The sequence below is a fragment of the Battus philenor genome, unplaced genomic scaffold, assembly GCF_028537555.1.
Source record: "Battus philenor isolate CCGP_79_NKW_IND1 unplaced genomic scaffold, ilBatPhil1.0.hap1 SCAF_23, whole genome shotgun sequence".
NCBI classification, from domain to species: Eukaryota; Metazoa; Arthropoda; class Insecta; order Lepidoptera; family Papilionidae; genus Battus; species Battus philenor.
In genome coordinates this window covers 9,010,496-9,027,656 of record NW_027181686.1, presented here as the reverse complement: position 1 = coordinate 9,027,656, position 17,161 = coordinate 9,010,496, and the positions used below count along the sequence as shown (strand labels likewise).

The 17,161-nt window shown below is 32.6% G+C and overlaps 4 non-coding genes across 4 annotated transcripts; all 4 read left to right on the top strand.

Moving 5' to 3' along the window:
• Positions 1–1,508: 1,508 nt before the first annotated feature.
• TRNAT-AGU (transfer RNA threonine (anticodon AGU)) lies at positions 1,509–1,582 on the top strand. The gene has a single exon. It is a non-coding gene; the product is annotated as a tRNA-Thr (tRNA).
• A 5,067-nt stretch (positions 1,583–6,649) lies between these two features.
• Positions 6,650–6,723, top strand: TRNAT-AGU (transfer RNA threonine (anticodon AGU)). The gene has a single exon. It is a non-coding gene; the product is annotated as a tRNA-Thr (tRNA).
• Positions 6,724–8,772: 2,049 nt separating this feature from the next.
• Positions 8,773–8,846, top strand: TRNAT-AGU (transfer RNA threonine (anticodon AGU)). The gene has a single exon. It is a non-coding gene; the product is annotated as a tRNA-Thr (tRNA).
• Positions 8,847–14,255: 5,409 nt separating this feature from the next.
• Positions 14,256–14,329, top strand: TRNAT-AGU (transfer RNA threonine (anticodon AGU)). Its single transcript has one exon. It is a non-coding gene; the product is annotated as a tRNA-Thr (tRNA).
• Positions 14,330–17,161: the final 2,832 nt, after the last annotated feature.

Sequence of the window (17,161 nt, the reverse complement as noted above, 5' to 3'; positions counted from 1 at the left end):
AGCGGTGCTGTAATTCGCCACGAGGGCACAGTGCGAATTGGTCGAAGTCTCATGTATTTGAAATATTTATTTCTTGAATTTATAATATCTTGTTATTCACATTTTTATGGCAGTATATTTATAGTACTTTAAGTAATTTAATAATTTTTACTGCACACGCAAAAAAAGTACAATAAGCAGTCTTATGACACCAGGCAATTTCTTCCAGACAACCATAGTGTGGAAACAGTAGAAGTATAAACGGACAGTTAATGTGTACAAAATATACATGTATACGAACATACGTACATACATATGGATATAGCACATATATTAACATCAAACTGACTTAGATCGCACTTGCCTCAGATAGAATTAAGAAACAGGACCAAATAAAATATGAATTAAAAGATAAATAATAATTGGTCTAGTAAATATTTATTACCCATTTTCTTAAAAATAGGCAGTGACTTTATTACAGACTCCAAAGATTAAACCGATATTTTTATAAGAAGAACATAGATTACTTATTTTCCACGTTCAGGCTAATTTTGTCTACCCCACAACTAGTACGACTTAAGAATTTGATTTTTGAAACCAATTTCAGCATTTCACTCCCTCCGTTTATAAAGCGGTGTCTAGAAGGTCTTCTGCAAAAACTGAGGCAAAAGTCTTGCTTTTTTATAGGTTAAAACTACGTTTTATTGTAAAAATACGAGTCTTTAACATTATTTATTATAAAATATACTCAATTGTTTACACTAATTACAAAAACTGAAGTAAATTTCATTAATTTTTTTGTCATTCCTGTGTTGAATTGATTTTTTTTATCGTTTGTTAATTGCATCATTATTTGGTGTTCCAAGTATAAAGGAAAAATATTACCTTTTACAGCGATCAATCATCAGAGATTTTCAGTTTAAGCCTTGCGACTACATAGCGAAAGAATTTCTTTTATATGGCTTTGATTCAAGAGTTACATGTCACATACATATGGTTTCACGACTGCGATTATCCTAAAAATATTCTGGTCATCATCATACTCTCTCTACTCATATTATTAACTGTAAGGAGTCAAGGTATTCAGAACATGGTAGTAATTATTCACCGGTTTCGTGGCGCTTTCCTGTGACCAGTGACTACGTCGTCATAATATTTTTTTTTAATTTACACTTACTGCCGTGGAGACATAGTGTTTATTAATTTCTTTTCTTTTTTAGTTATTCAATTTAGGCATTTTCTTTTGTATCCTTAACTTCCTTACTACTTTTTCATCTTTTATTAACCACTATTTTCTATTCTACTACAACTCTTTATTTGTTTTATTTTTCAAAACTCCAATTTATTGTTTCTTCTCATATGATTTCCTTTTCTGACAATGTTTCGCCTATTATAAATTTACGCACTCTGTTTATATTTACATTTCTGTTACATATCATAGTAGTATTAGATGAACATAATTTGTTTGTCTTTTAACTTCGTGTGAAATAAAATTATAACAATTGCCTACTTTATGTTACTGAACAACAGGCGCCGTGGCTTAGTTGGTTAAAGCGCCTGTCTAGTAAACAGGAGATCGTGAGTTCGAATCTCGCCGGGGCCTTTAACTAATTTTTATTTAATTATTTCGAAGAAAAAATAAGCAATTGTTTTTCTTTAATAATGTGTAAAATTTGTGCTTTTAATAACTCAATTTTACTTTCAAGAACTATCGCAATTTATAACAATGTGATATCGATATAAGGTTTTAATTACGAAATATTCGAAACATAGCTTACACAAATTAAATTTGTGAGATGGAAATATGCCAGAGGGAAACACGGGGTAGAGTATGCTCTCTTGATGGCTCTTAAGCCTGAAAATAAGGAATTGTAAAATAACACACACAAATTCAAAACCACAAAAATAGCATCGCTGTGTATCGTAATATCAATATTAATTTAAACGTGCCGATTAAGCTTTGTTTTTATTTTCCGATAATTTACAAAACAGCTCTTATAACTAATTCTATTTTATTCTTATTCTACTATATTTTACTATATTATACTATATACTCGTATTATATATTATACTATATTATACTTCTATTTTTTACTTAGGTTACCTATTTACTTACATTTGTAGCTTTCACGTAAGAGCACTTAATATTGCAAACCGCTGGCACTATGGCCAGAATCTATAATCTTTGTGAACCACCACCCGTGCACGTATTTGCTCCTCAGATCTGCCTAAATGCAAAGCCGGACGGTAAAATTACTTGCGGCATTCGAATTCCAATCCTTGTTCGAATTTGAATTCGAACGCGCAAGAATAATTTCAAATAAATTTTTACACGAACGCTGCGAATTTTTAATATCTTTTAAATAGCAGTTCCTCATTAGCTTTCTCTAGGAAAATCAAAGTAAGGAAAAACAAGAAGTCACAATCTGAAAAATTCAGGATCGCTGAGAGGTATCTTTAAAAGGGGTGTATCTTCAAATATGTCAGTTAAGCTTAATGAGTAATTTTCAATTTCTTTAAAATTTTCAACTTGTAATAATTTATATAACGATTCGGTATATTTATTACTAACAATAATAGTTTAGCTAGACTACGTTAAGATTTTTTCCTTAGATTACCTATTTGCTCATTGTTTTATGCGTTTTATGTTACACTTATACATCTGTTTTTCAGAAAAAGTTCAGAATCACTGTGTGTCTTAGAATCCTCAATAATACAATAAATATAAGTAAAACCTCTAAATATGTTAGTTAAGATTTGTATGCTTGCTTAAAAACTGTAAGACTAATTTCTATTTAAACAGTACTAATAATCGGAAGAAAAGTATCGTTTAAAAGTATTGATAAAATAAGTTAGTATTTTGGCACTTACTCCACCTAATTTGAGGTCTTATAGCGTTGAAGATATTTTTTTTAGACTCCTATCCACTCTTGAATTTAATAAATGAAAACCTTGATATTGACGAGTTTATATTATAAAACTATATCATGTTTTAAATCTAAAATGAAAAGTAAATTATTAAATAAATATTGTTATAGCTTTCAAGTGTTTTTAGTTGATCTAAATGTGTGGAGCTTTGTTTTTTTAATTCATTTACATAGTTAATTATGGTTTCAGCCCATATACTTCCACTGCAGGACATAGGCCTCCCCAAAAAGATATCTTTAGAAGGCTATACCATAAACGCCAGGCTTTATAGATGGGTTGGTACGCATAGAATACTGCTGCCCATTCTCTGGAAACTTGTTTTTAAGCAGTGACAATCTATTATAACAAATGCACAAATTGTAAATTATATAAGATTGCAACCCTGGAATGAAATCCGCGACCCTCGATCATAAGTTTCACTCTATTATCGCTGGGCAACCTCTGCTAATTGATATCATAACTTATTTAACAAACTTGGTTCAATTTCATTTAAGAACAACGGTTAAGTTTCTGGCTGGCTCTTCTCACCAGAACAGCATTCGAGCCGATGGCAGTTTACTTCTTATAATATTTAAATTGATGATTCAAAAATATTTCTAAAAGCTTATTTGAATAAAGATGTTTTTAATTTGAAAAAGTTCTGGTGTTATATGTAACACCTGGCAGATACACGCAAACAAGCATTACTTTGTATTATAACAAATGTTAGTTGGGCGTCGTAATTAACAAGGTTGACTAATGATGCGGTATATCTTACAGGTGCTCTTAGTATTGCAAACGAAAATAAAAAGGTTTTATACGTTGACATCTTTAATGGTACTGCTGATACGATGCAATCGTTTTGTAAGAAAAAAAATGATGAAAAAAATTGTTGAAGTCGGGCAAGCGAGTGCTCTTAGAGATTACTTAAGAGGCAACAATCTCATTCTAGGATTAAGTTTATCTTAAGTTTCTAGATTTACTTTTCATTATTTCATATTTAATACATCACAACAATTCTGATAATATCAGTAAAGAAAAAGTATACATTAAAAAGATTTCAATTTTAGATCTATATAAAAATATATTTAGGTACTTTTAATTATAAACTTACTAGTAATTATGTTTTATTAATAACCTTGTTGTATAACTTAAATAGACTGTTGACGATAAAAAAAATCATCTAAATTTTGACGCCCCCTACCGTATAAAATCTCTTAATAAACAATAAGATCCAAACTTAATTCAAAAAAATTCTAATTCAATTTTTTATAACAAATTTTATTACTACACTTGACAAGACTTTATCGTAATAATTAGTGTAATATTGACTTTCATTTACGTCACCAAATAAAGTAAATAAGAAACATTTGGTTATAAATCTTTCGAAATACAACGAAAGCATATACATTACATACAACTACTCCAACATTAATTAAATTCGTGTTATATCTAAGATACCTCCTTATTTACTCAACACTTTAGCCGTAAGATATTCATTTCTGGATATATAGGTCTCCCCAAAAATTTTCAACAGGACCGATCGCAGCCTGCACAAAAATGAAAAAAAAGTTGGCACTATTTCTAATGATTAGTATTTATGTTATAAATTTTATTATATAGTATTTTTTACGACGAAAACCATACACATGATAATACACGAGATCACAGAGTAGAAAAAGTATTATCCCAGCTTTTGAAATACACAGTTCGAGACTTCTGTTTGACAACTTTAGATTTAAATCGTATCCCATCCTTTAAGCTCGTTACTTCACTGAATCCGTGGCTCGAGAAATCGGGACGTAGATTTATTTACGTTTAATCCGTTGACCTTGTAATTGTTTTTGTAATCAATTTATTTCTGTTAACAAAATCCGATAAAAATGACTGGAAAACTAAGTACTGGTAATTTATGTAAGAAGTATAACAGCGAAATCTCACTACAGTTTAAATGGTTACAGGTGCAAAAGTTTTACAGTGGTAAATGAGCACCGGTTTCTAATCACCTTGTAAAATAAAATGAAGTATATATACATACACTCTGAAATATATCACTGTAATTTATTTCACATTGTATCGCGATAGCCCAATAACTTCTGGCAGACTGTCCTGTGTTTGGAAGACCCCGCCTTCATCTCGACGTTAAGTTTGAGAAAAAGGTAGAGAAAGGAATTATCACATCCTTCAATGGCGACGACAACCTGCGCTGATTAATCTCAAAATTCTGCACTAAAGTATAGACTGCAATAAAAGGAAACAAGATTCAAAAATAGAAAAAAGGGTAAGACTTCCAAAAGTCAAGAAGATAAAATATTATAAACTTTATTTTAGGCATATAGAAAAGGTATTACGAGTAAGATTTTTATAAAAAAATAGTAACACAGTGCTAAAAGTAAAATAACAAAAGAAATGTAAATTAATTAAATAAAAATTGTGATTAAAAATAATATGTGATAAACTGTGATCTAGGAATGTAGATGAAGGTAGGAAGGAGATGCAAGGAAGAACTTTGGGAGACGACAGTGCCTGAAAATAAAAAGAAGAAAGGATGTAGAATTCATAATATATTTATACAGTGTATAGCGTGTAAAGTGTTTCAAGCTATATTTGTAAATATTTTCCCGAGTCAAAAAAAAAAGTTAAACTCATTTTTTTTAATTAAATCATTTAAAGTTTGCACATTCGGGAGGTGTAATCCATCGTGGTTCTCATTTTTTTCAAATTGCGCTCGTCTAGCCTTGTGATAAATCTATTGTAAAGGCTTACAGGAGGCAGTAGACGTCTTACGCATAAAGTGAGTAGTGGTGCTGTGGAATAATGAACCTCTTTATTTTTATATATATTTAAGTATTTCGCTGTGGGCTACACTTGTTTTTAAGGTGTTAATTATGTAGGTTATGTTGAGACAAATCTTATTTTTATTTAATATTATTTATTGTTCACGCTAGGATAAATTTAATAAATTTCTCAATGATATACAAAAAAGTACAATGGGCGGCCTTATTACACAAGGCAATTTCTTACAGACAACCATAGCATGGAAAAGGTAAAAGTACTAATAATGGGTAGTTTACGTGTACAAAAAATACATATTTACAAACAAACGAACATAAACATACATAGACGTACACATACATGTATATAACTTATACATTGATAATAAATAAGATATAATTCATATGGTAAATATAATACAATAATAAATATATCATCATCTAACTAATTTCGATTGCACTTGCCTCAAAAAAGACAAACAAACAGAGGAAGAAAAAGAAATGATTTACAGATAGATAATCATAGGTCTAGTAAATAGTTCTTAACCATTTTCTTGAAAATAGGTAGCGAGTTAGCACGTCTTATATTCATCGGCCTGCGTGGTGAAAGATTTGGCCGTAAACGAGAAAAAATGCACTGGTTTTTTTTATTCCAGATTCTCTGATGATCTCAAATCATCATGTGATCATGTGTATCCTGAAGAAATTAAAACCTTGATTTGAGATTCAATTTCTCTTCAAAGGTGTGAGTGGATTGGAAAGATTATTATAGAGTAGATGAAGTATGTGAGCATTCCGGCGAAGCCTTATCTAATTTATATGTACGGATACTTTGAGATTTATAAGTTTTTCGTCGTTACGTTCCTCGTGTATTCCGTTATAAAGGTTTCAGTAGGGAGGAATCTCTCATAGTTTTCCCTAGAAGGGTCGGTATTTAATGAATTGTATAAGTGATATGTAGTAGTGTCAATTTGCATGTAAGAACAGCCGGCGCCGTGGCTTAGTTGGTTAAAGCGCCTGTCTAGTAAACAGGAGATCGCGAGTTCGAATCTCGCCGGGGCCTATTAATGTATTTCTTAATATATTTTAATACTTTTATTATCCATAATGCCATAATTTCAATTGGTATTTTTGAATGTTGATCTGTTCAGCTCGACCTAGTTAACAAACCTAATTAATTATACCGCGTCGTTGAGTTTCCCTGAAGTATCTAAACTAAAATTAACGCATTTGAGTAAGTTTCATTTTATTTGCGAAAAAGTATCAGTCAACAATATTTTTTTATTTCATTTTTAATTAGTAAAACTGTCTTCACATTTCAATGTTAAATAGTTTAAATTTCAAAATGCGATATTTTTTATTTGCAGTAAGAGGCAAAGACAATTTTGGCGAAGGTATAAAAAAGATATAATTTTGAAGTATACAATGTAACTGCTGATAAAGCAATAACGTTTGGAAGGGCCGGAAAATGAGACAGTTAAAACCTTATCGTCTTTTGATAGGTCGCTTGAGAGTTTAAATAAGCCGTATTTTTATACACCGCATAGAATGTTGTCGTGTTTAAATATAGAAGGAAGTTACCCATAACGATTTTGATTTTGCAATATATTTAGCTGTGACTCATCTAGGTCTTTTGATTTCCAATAGGATCGGATTAATCATCAGTTTTCTAAATTTTTTCAATTTTTCATTCAGAAAACACATTTACAGAACTCACGTACATTTTACGTTTACATTGTTGTTACATATTGTAAACTGTTATTTATGCTGAAAGTTTTTAGTTAAAGTACCATCAGTGCCCTAAACGAGAGTTCTTTTTTTAGTCGACGGATACCCGCTGCAAGGAATAGTGTTCCTCTAAAGATCTTCATGATGACCAGTCCTTCACTGGCAACATCCAGCGACTTCCCGCGATCTTAACTTTGTCGTAGGTCCCCCTAGCGGGGGACCCATGCCAGAGCTACCAGCACGTAACTGCCACATAAGAACCTTTTGGCCCCAACAGCAGCAACAGCCTTGTTTGCTCGGGCGATGTGCCTCAACCAATACCACTTCAGACAAGCAATTCTTCGAATTTCCCCGGTAATCTTGGTTCTTCTTCGGACCCTAATTCTTGATCTCGCAGTGAAACTCCAAGCATAGCCCTCCCCATTGATTTTTGGATGTCCTTCTTATGAGGCTTGTCGTAAGTGACCACATCTCGTAACGGCGGTAATTCCTTACTTATCTGTTCACTGCCATTTTAACTTGCCAATCTGATGAGTTATTACTTAGTCACCGGATAATTTAAACAACCAATAGAAAAAAAAACTTAAGTTGTGAGTAATACTTTATTCGTTAATGAATTTTTGTAAGTAACGAATACGAAAAAACTGTTTGACACACTGCAACACCTTAATAATAATATGCTTATATTTCCATTGTAATGCTTTATACTAGGCCGCAGGAGTGTTTATGTTCTGAAGTGGAGAAACTGCTGACCAGCATGAGAAATGTAGGTAGTCCAATCACAAGGTGGACAGGAGACCTTGTTGAGGCCGCTGAAAAACGCTGAATGCAAACCACTTCTAATATTAGAGATCCATGGGGGGCCTATACCCAGCAGTGATATCCCTCGGTAACACGTTAACGATAATGATGATAATTGCGCTTAAAAGAAGAAAGGAATAATATTGGAAAATAATTAACACAAGTAAGATAATATAAAATACTAAAATATGCTTGGATATATGTTGGCAGTGAAGCCAGTACTGATCTTCTGTTTGACTGTTTGGTGGTTGCTATTTTGGATGAGTAATAACGGAAGCTCTACCAATTGCTCCCTCATATGACAGACTGGAGTATCGCAGACAAGTTCCAAACATTTCGTTGTGTTTTCATTTGGATCCGTACTGTCCAAAAACCATAGCCTTAACCATAAACCTTGATAATATTTAGTATTAATTTATATAGTACACAAACATGGATTGTTATATCTTAAGGTGTTCTACTGAATTAAAAGAGTGTGCTTTGTATTAACACGATTTAAACCCACCATCTGATATTTATATGCGGGTGTTAGGACGAAGTCAAAAAATAAATGTGTGATGTATTTGTCGTCGTAAAGACAACTGGCGCCGTGGCTTAGTTGGTTAAAGCGCCTGTCTAGTAAACAGGAGATCGCGAGTTCGAATCTCGCCGGGGCCTTTCATATATTTTTATTCATTTACATCAAAATACTATATGAGTATTTAGTTAACAATATGTATTGTTAGTAGATAAATGTTACTTGTAATAACTTTCGTTATTGATACTATAATTTAGTCTTAATTTGGAAACAAGAAAGATCAATAATAATTTGTTGGGTTTTTTACATCGAAATATGCAAGAGAGAAACACGGTGTAGCGTATGCCCGCTTAGTTAAGAGACGTGGAAGTAAGACTCGACGCTTAAAGTATACCAGAAATAATATAGGGTCACTGTGTATCTTAAAATCTGATTTCCCTTTAAAGATATATTCGAATTTTTTCCATTTTTAAAACTTTCGAACACTTATAATTAATTAACAAACGAAAAATGTATAGTATTGACTTTAATTAATGGTTTATGTTTTAACATTTTACTTTGGACTTCATATTTACTTGCAATTTTATGCTTTTTATTATAGTTATATTTCTTTCTCCTGAAAAATTAATAGCTCTTTTGCTGGCAACGGTGTACGTTTTTAAATTTTATTCCCGTGTGATACATCTGAATTAATTATATTTTAACTTAAATCACAAAAATGGTACACCAATGGTAGAGGACTGAGCCTCGCGATCATAACTCGCGGGTTTTATTCCTGGAATACGATTTTATATAAATGAAATAATAATTTTACAACAAAGTGTACTGTGATGCTTGGCCATTAAAATAACGTATATATGTATACACACATACACATAAATGTATGTATATATATATACATATTTACATGTATATATACACTATATATTATATATCATGAAAGGCAATTAATGTATATATGGATATTATTTGACTTTTATCAAACCTCTTTAAGATAAACGTAAACAACTTTGTTTAACTTCAAAGTTATTAGGGCAAAGTTGCGCTAATTTGGAGACAAATTAAATTACTTGTTTACTTGAGAGGCAAGAGTATGCGAAGTAATTATAATGAAATGTGGTAAACTTGATAGTTAATTGCGTTAGTAAAGTTTGGAAGACAAATTTATGTTAATATTAAATAATTAGGAGTTGTTTTAGTAAAAGGAAGACATTGAATCTTTCTACAGCTTTATAAGCCATAATTTTTTTTATCTCTTTATATCTTTATAAAGCCACAAAAATGTAATTTAAATTTTTACTAACAATATTTAAATTCTATCAAAATAATACGTAAATCAATAAAGTTATCTTGAAAATGAGGTACTTAATCTCGAACAGTTTAATCATTGATTACACACTACAATAATAAAATAGGTTTAAAAATAAGAAGTCATAATCGTTGACCAGGCACGGTGTAATAGAAAAAAGAGAAACTTTTCTAAAAACCAAAATAGTTTAGTGAGTTAGTTTAATGAAATGCTATACTTATAAAATATATGTACATTATATAAACATATATATATATAAATATTTATATATATATATATATATATATATATATATATATATATATATATATATATATATATATATATATATATGTGCGTGTGTATATACACATATTTATAATTTTTTATGTACATCTATTTGTACATTATACATGTAGATACGGAATAATAAGACGTACATTTAAATACGAGGATTGGTAGGTCTACGATATAGAACTGAAACTTGCGATCGTAGGTCGCGGGTTTCTATTATTTTCTGTTCTAATATGATTCACACTTTGTGCATTAATTATATAGGATTACCATTGATCACAAATAAGTTTCTAGAGGATAGGCAGCAACGTCCTCAAGTTACCATAATACCACACTGCGATCGCTAAACTGTCTGCCAAACGTAGCGATTAAGGTATATCCTCCCGTAGATATCTTTTGGGGAAGTCTATGCCTTGCAGTGGGCGTCTATGGGTTGAAAAGACGACAATTACAAGTACAGGGTGGTTGGTTAGAGGTGTAAAAGATTAAGAAGGAATGAATAGCTCATTTTCATCAAAAAACCTTTAAACATTTTATGCTTATTTGCAATCACTTTTTAATACTATGTCATGTAATACTACCTATAGTACAAGTACTATTAACAGTAAAAGTTATTCAACATTAACAGAAACTTTTTATAAGTAGAATAACAATTTCAAATGTAATTATAAGTTTGCAAATTATTATTATATTATTATGTAAAAGTACTGGATCAAAATTACCAATCTGTATATGAAAAATAATCCTTATTTCCTTTGGCCACGCTATAAAAATGACTACCGATTTTATTCATATTTATTAAAGTCAAGTAAAGAATGTAATTTTCGTTGCAGATTACTTTTGCAATGACAATGATGGCAGCGGCAGTGTTTGTGGCGTCAATTTTAAATATTTAAGTATTTCGCATGGCCTATTGTTGTGGAAAAACATTGGCGTAATTTATTTACTCACCTTAAAATAGAGCTAACAATGATTTATTTAAAATGCGTCAATTATATATAATCGTAATGATTAACACTACATTCCTAGTTTTTTTCTAATTTTTAAGGTTCGTTTTGATTATTCATTGCTGCGATAGGACAATGTTTGTCGGGTCAGCTAGTTTAATTACGAAAATAGGCATTAAATATTTAATCTGATTATATATTACAAAATCGTCAGCGTACAATTATATTTTATTTACTTTCATTATAATAACCTACTGTTGATTTGTGAGTTCATGGAACTGAAGGAACTGCTGAAACTTTTTTAACTTTACAAAAATTTACTAGCTCGGCCGTATTGCAGATGCATGATTACCATCTCATTCAGGTAGAGCAGACTGTACTCGTGTGAGTATAGACTATAATGATTATGAGAGAGTGCGGCTTGGGATGGCAGCGAAGACTATCGAAGACTCGCGATCTAAAGTAGGATAGGGATCCTACGTCAAATCATTGTCACTGTGGGCGAATACACGGGCGAGTGGCCACCCCCGGAAACGAATCGGATATTAAGTTTTAAATTATAACACCTTTTATATCCGGCCTTTCAACCGGGTGACGCGGCGAGGATAGGTCAAGGTCGGATGATGATGATGATGAAGGCCTTTTATAACCGTATTGTTCACCGACAAAAAATGTTTAAGAGGTGATAGCTTCTGTAGCTTTCCATAGCTTCATGTAAAGGTAACCTTTAATATATATATACACACACACACACATGTACACATATATATATACAGACATATATACATATATTAAAGACTTAATAAACATGTAGTACAAGTCAAATCGAGATTTATAAAATATTTAGAGTACGATATATCATAGGAATGACTTTTAAGTGTGAAAATCAAAAATCATCTCATGAATATTAACTGGATCGTTTGTTTCAAGAAAATGGAATTTTAATCGGTTTGAGTGATGGAACGGGTCGCAATCATCGAGTTTTTATTACGCTCCGAGAGGGTCTTAAACGATGTTATATTACGTTCCCGACTCAAAATTTATTGCTTATTTCTTTCAGTATAAGCCTTTGTTGGAAAAAAAAAGGTTCAGTATTAAAAATCATTTGTCAAACTCCAAGACTAGCATTATACGCAATTATCATCAACATTTCAGGTATTCAGGACGTCCACACCTAGTCATATGCCTCCCCCATAGACAACTGGTTTAAAGAAACCTACATCAAATTGTGATTTAAGTCATCGACAATATAAATTCCACTATAGGACATCCACCGCTGAATATAGACCTCCTTCATAGTTTTCCAAAAAGACCGCTTGAAAGCGGCTTGCATGCTTTATCTTCCGACTTTGTGTAAAAGCAGACAGAAGAGAAAACAAGTAGGTAGATGTGTAAATATGGTATTAACCTTATCATATAACTCCTATTATTAATAACTAGTCATTTTAGCCTATACACGTCTATTTTGATACATAGGCCTTTCCCATCATTCACTGTATGGTTTATGGTACGCAGAAGATGCTGTAGTCTATCCTCTGGAAACTTGTTTTTGAGTATTGGTAAACCTATACAATTAATGCACAATCAATGAATTATTTAAAATTGTATCCTGGGAATCGAAGCCGTGAACTACGATCGCAAGTCTCAATCCTCTACCACTGGACCACCATTGCATGTAAATTATTTATGGTCGTATTTGGTCATCAAAAATGTCACGTATTACAATTTTACATACTAAGTCTACACGATTCGTAAATTTGTTTTCAATTTTTTTTTCATACAAAGTGTGAATTATATAAGATTGTACTACGGAATCTTTACTCACGACCTATGACCGCAAGTTTCAGTTGCAGTTGGACTACCACTGCTCGTACCATTATCTATTAACTAATAAATGTATACTAGAAGTACAAACAACACTTAAGAAGATATAATATAGTTGATCTTCATTATTCCAGCCGTAGTACGTCCATAGCTGGAGAACGGCCACCTTCATAGATTTCCAACAGGACTGGTCAGAAGCGGCCTGAATCCAGGGTCTGCAAGACATAGGATGTCCACCTTGTGAGCCAACATCCTACGCTATGTTTGCTGACCCGAGGCCTTCTATCTAGAACCCTAAGGTCCAATTGGTATATTTCTACATATTTATTACAAACTACTTGGATTTGAAATCACATTAGTGATCTGCTAATAAAATCGCTTCATTTCAGATTTTTCATTTCCTTTCCGAGTCCTAATGTAAGTGTAATGGACCGCATAGGGTATCCCGTTGAAATAAGTAAGTCGAGCAAAAACGGCCATTCATAGTGAATAGAAAATTTTGTCGATAATAACTGACTATATGCGATGTAACTAGGAATAAATAAATACTGTACTACTGTAATATATAATGGAGATTGCAGCGAGAGGCATAACATAAAAATCTCTGTAACATGCTATAAGAGGTGGTCCTGTCAAAAGTGAAAATTAGCTCATTCTGGAACGGGCTTCCTTAGCAATATTGGTTGAAGAGAAGTCCAGTTGGTAAAGTTAAACGCAAGGGACCTCACTTAACTTATGCGGGTCGTCAGCCCCGAGTACCAGATCCGGCCGCTCTTGTAACGCGACGGATCCGACACCTACACGGTAAATGCTAAGAAGTAACGTGTCTTTTTTTGGTAAAACTCGAATCGATGACTGTTCTAATTAAAAGTACCATTGCAATCTTTAGGGTTCGGATATGGTAGATATTTAGGATTCAGGAACAACGGGAACTTCACTTATAACTATACAAGCGTGTCGTTAAAGTATTCTAAAACACTTTGTTTACTGTTATAAAGGCTTATTCCATTGTTTATTCATCTGGATTCGTATAAAGAGCATCAGTTGAACGTTGATTGTACATACATATATTAATTCACATGGCACTACCACACAAAAGTCAAATAGGCAATATTTAGCTGTTCTATAGGTCAAAATCAAGGGATTGACACTATAAACTGACATATGTTAGGTGTATTTGCGTCGTGAAAACAACCGGCGCCGTGGCTTAGTTGGTTAAAGCGCCTGTCTAGTAAACAGGAGATCGCGAGTTCGAATCTCGCCGGGGCCTGAGAAATTTTTTAAATTCATTTTAAACCTCTCAACTTACTATTTATTATAAATTACAAACAACAATGCAACTTAAGCCAATAACTAATACTGCTTATTAATTTTGAATTATGAGGATATTAGACAGATAACTTTTTTTTAGTCTTCGACAAACCAAAGCCTAAACATTTGCTCGCTCACGACACAAGACGTCTCAATTTTTTTAGCAAGAGACTTGGAAACAAAAGATTTTTATTTATCGTTGTTTATCGATGATATACTTTCAATATACTCATCGAGGAATAGACCACTTAACTTAAATTGGAATAAAAGCTAAACGTTTATCTGTTGTAATATAAAAATATAAAACAGAGCATAATATTCATGTTTTCCGCAAAGCAATATTGAACCCATATAACGTTGGTATAATTTAGAATGTACTAACAAACATTACCGATACCCTATTACGCAGTTCATTGAGTCGACAAATTTTGCGGGCCTCGTGGGATTTAGTTTAACATGAAACTTCATATATTAATTTAATGTACCGCTGAATATTTTACTACTCCGTAATTTAGAGGTGAAATGTACTCTAATAATAAACCATTTATTTATTCATAAAATTATCCAGGTAGAAACATTTACAACGATCAATTTTGTACATCATGAGAAGAAAGTCAGAAGAGTGTTGTATGATAGAAACCAGAATCAAAATGAGCTCCATATAATGCTACCCTTTGAGCTACAAGGGTTCCTCGTTGCCTGATTTGAGAAGAACCCACAACAAACACAGACGTTTTTTTTGCAGTCACTTTTACGATATTATTAACATATGCAATAGTAGAGATATTAATAAATTACAGTTTAATTTTCACAAACTATTACGAGTAACTTAGGTACTGCATGAGCAACTATCATCTACACGTAACGACTGCAAAGTACTTATACAAAAACTTGGTTACAAATTGATTAGGTACCTCTTGCGACTTAAAAATGCTTCACTTGTTACAGAAAAACACGAAGAAAAATCACGTCTTAATTCAGAGACGTTATATATGAGTAAATTATAATACCGTACACAGTTGCTCACATAAGAGTTTTTGATTTTATGAAGCTCAAAGAAAGGTAAAACAAGCTGATTTTCATTTTTTTTGCTAATCTTGAGTATTTTTGTATTTATTAATATTCATTTGTCACAGTCAAATCCAATTATTAAAGAAATTTATGTTTAATAAATAATAAATAAAAAGGCTCAGGGTCACCCAGAGAGCAATGGAGAGAGCTATGCCCAAAGTATCGCTACGAGTTTGAATCAAAAATGAGGAGATCAGCGGAAATACGAGGGCTACAAACGTAGCTCAAAGAATTGCTCATCTGAAATAGCAATGAACAGGGTTCAACGCTCATCCAACCGATAGCCGTTGGGGCCGAAAGTTTCACGAGCGGCAATCACACGCCGGTATTCCGAATGTTGATTTTGTTGTTAGCCGTGCAAGGCTGTTACAACTTCGTCGATTCCAGGGATTCGAGCTAACAAAATTTTCACTACTACTAAAACTAAAAACTATTTGCGTCTGCTGGCGCGTCGGTGCCCTGTGTAGAACTCGGTGCGTTGCCGTTGTCTCCGTTGCTGCTCTCCGTTGTTTCGGTCGTCGCTCTTCTTCCTCCTGGTAGCTTCTTTACGGTAAGGCCACTTGCTTGGGCATGTCTAGTCACTTTGTGCGTGAATTTTTTGGGCCCCCCCTTGGTTTTTTTGGGGGCATCTTTTGATCCCTTTCGGGATCGGCGCGTCTTCGTCCGGTACCGCGTGTGCGTCGGGTTGTGTTCTTGTATGTAGCCGACCACTTGGGCTACGCCAGTAGATGCGACGTGGGTAGGCTACCTAATAGATGAACCCACGACATAGTTAAGATAGCGAGAAGTGACTGGATATGAGCAGCGCAAGATCAGTTATCTTGGCGATCTTTGAGAGAGGCCTATTTCTTGCAGTGGGCGTCTATCGAGTAAATAGAAAAAGAAGCAGAATACTAAGACGATAATGTCAATAAAAGTGTATAAAGACTTAATAATTCTACAACAAAGTGTATCGTGAAGCATGGCCGAAGACCTCCCCTATGCCTTGCAGAGGGCGTCTTTCGCTTAAAAAGAAAAAAACAGAAGAATCGTTTGTAAGGATATCAAAAAATTATTCTTATTATTTGACAATTATCAAAAAGTAAAACTACATTATTTACATTTATTAAAAAGTTATTTATTAATTTATACACGATAGAGGTTTTTTAAAAGAAAGTTTAATGTTTTACAATTTATTTCTTGTCTGGTAATGCGTCTTGTGAGTGCCTTGTAAAACCTTTGTTGTTATTCAGACATTTATATAGAGCAGGAACATCGCATGCAAAACTAAATTAAACTACTTTGTATGAAATATTATTGTCGTCATTTCATATCTTGTACTACAAAGTAATATTATCATGATATACGTGCTTTTTTGATTGTATATGTAAAAGCTTTAAAGAAGTGAATTTATAACTCATTTGCTGCCAATTAACGTATGCTACATACAACCTTTCCAAAGATAAATGGTTTCAGAAGTAGTGACAATTAAAAACTTTTTCAAAATTCGTGTTACTGCGTATTACATCACTGTAAAAGAAATAAATTAATGTAACGTATTTTAGAGTGATCACTTTATATAATAATATTGAAAACAGGTGTTTCAGCCTTTAATGATTTTTGCTGACAAATAGGCTATACATTCACTGCTTTAAATATTTTACACCTGTAAACAATCACCCTGTATGTGGTAAAATTAGCTGCAGTAGCATTTTAAAAACCGTGATAACGAAACAACTAT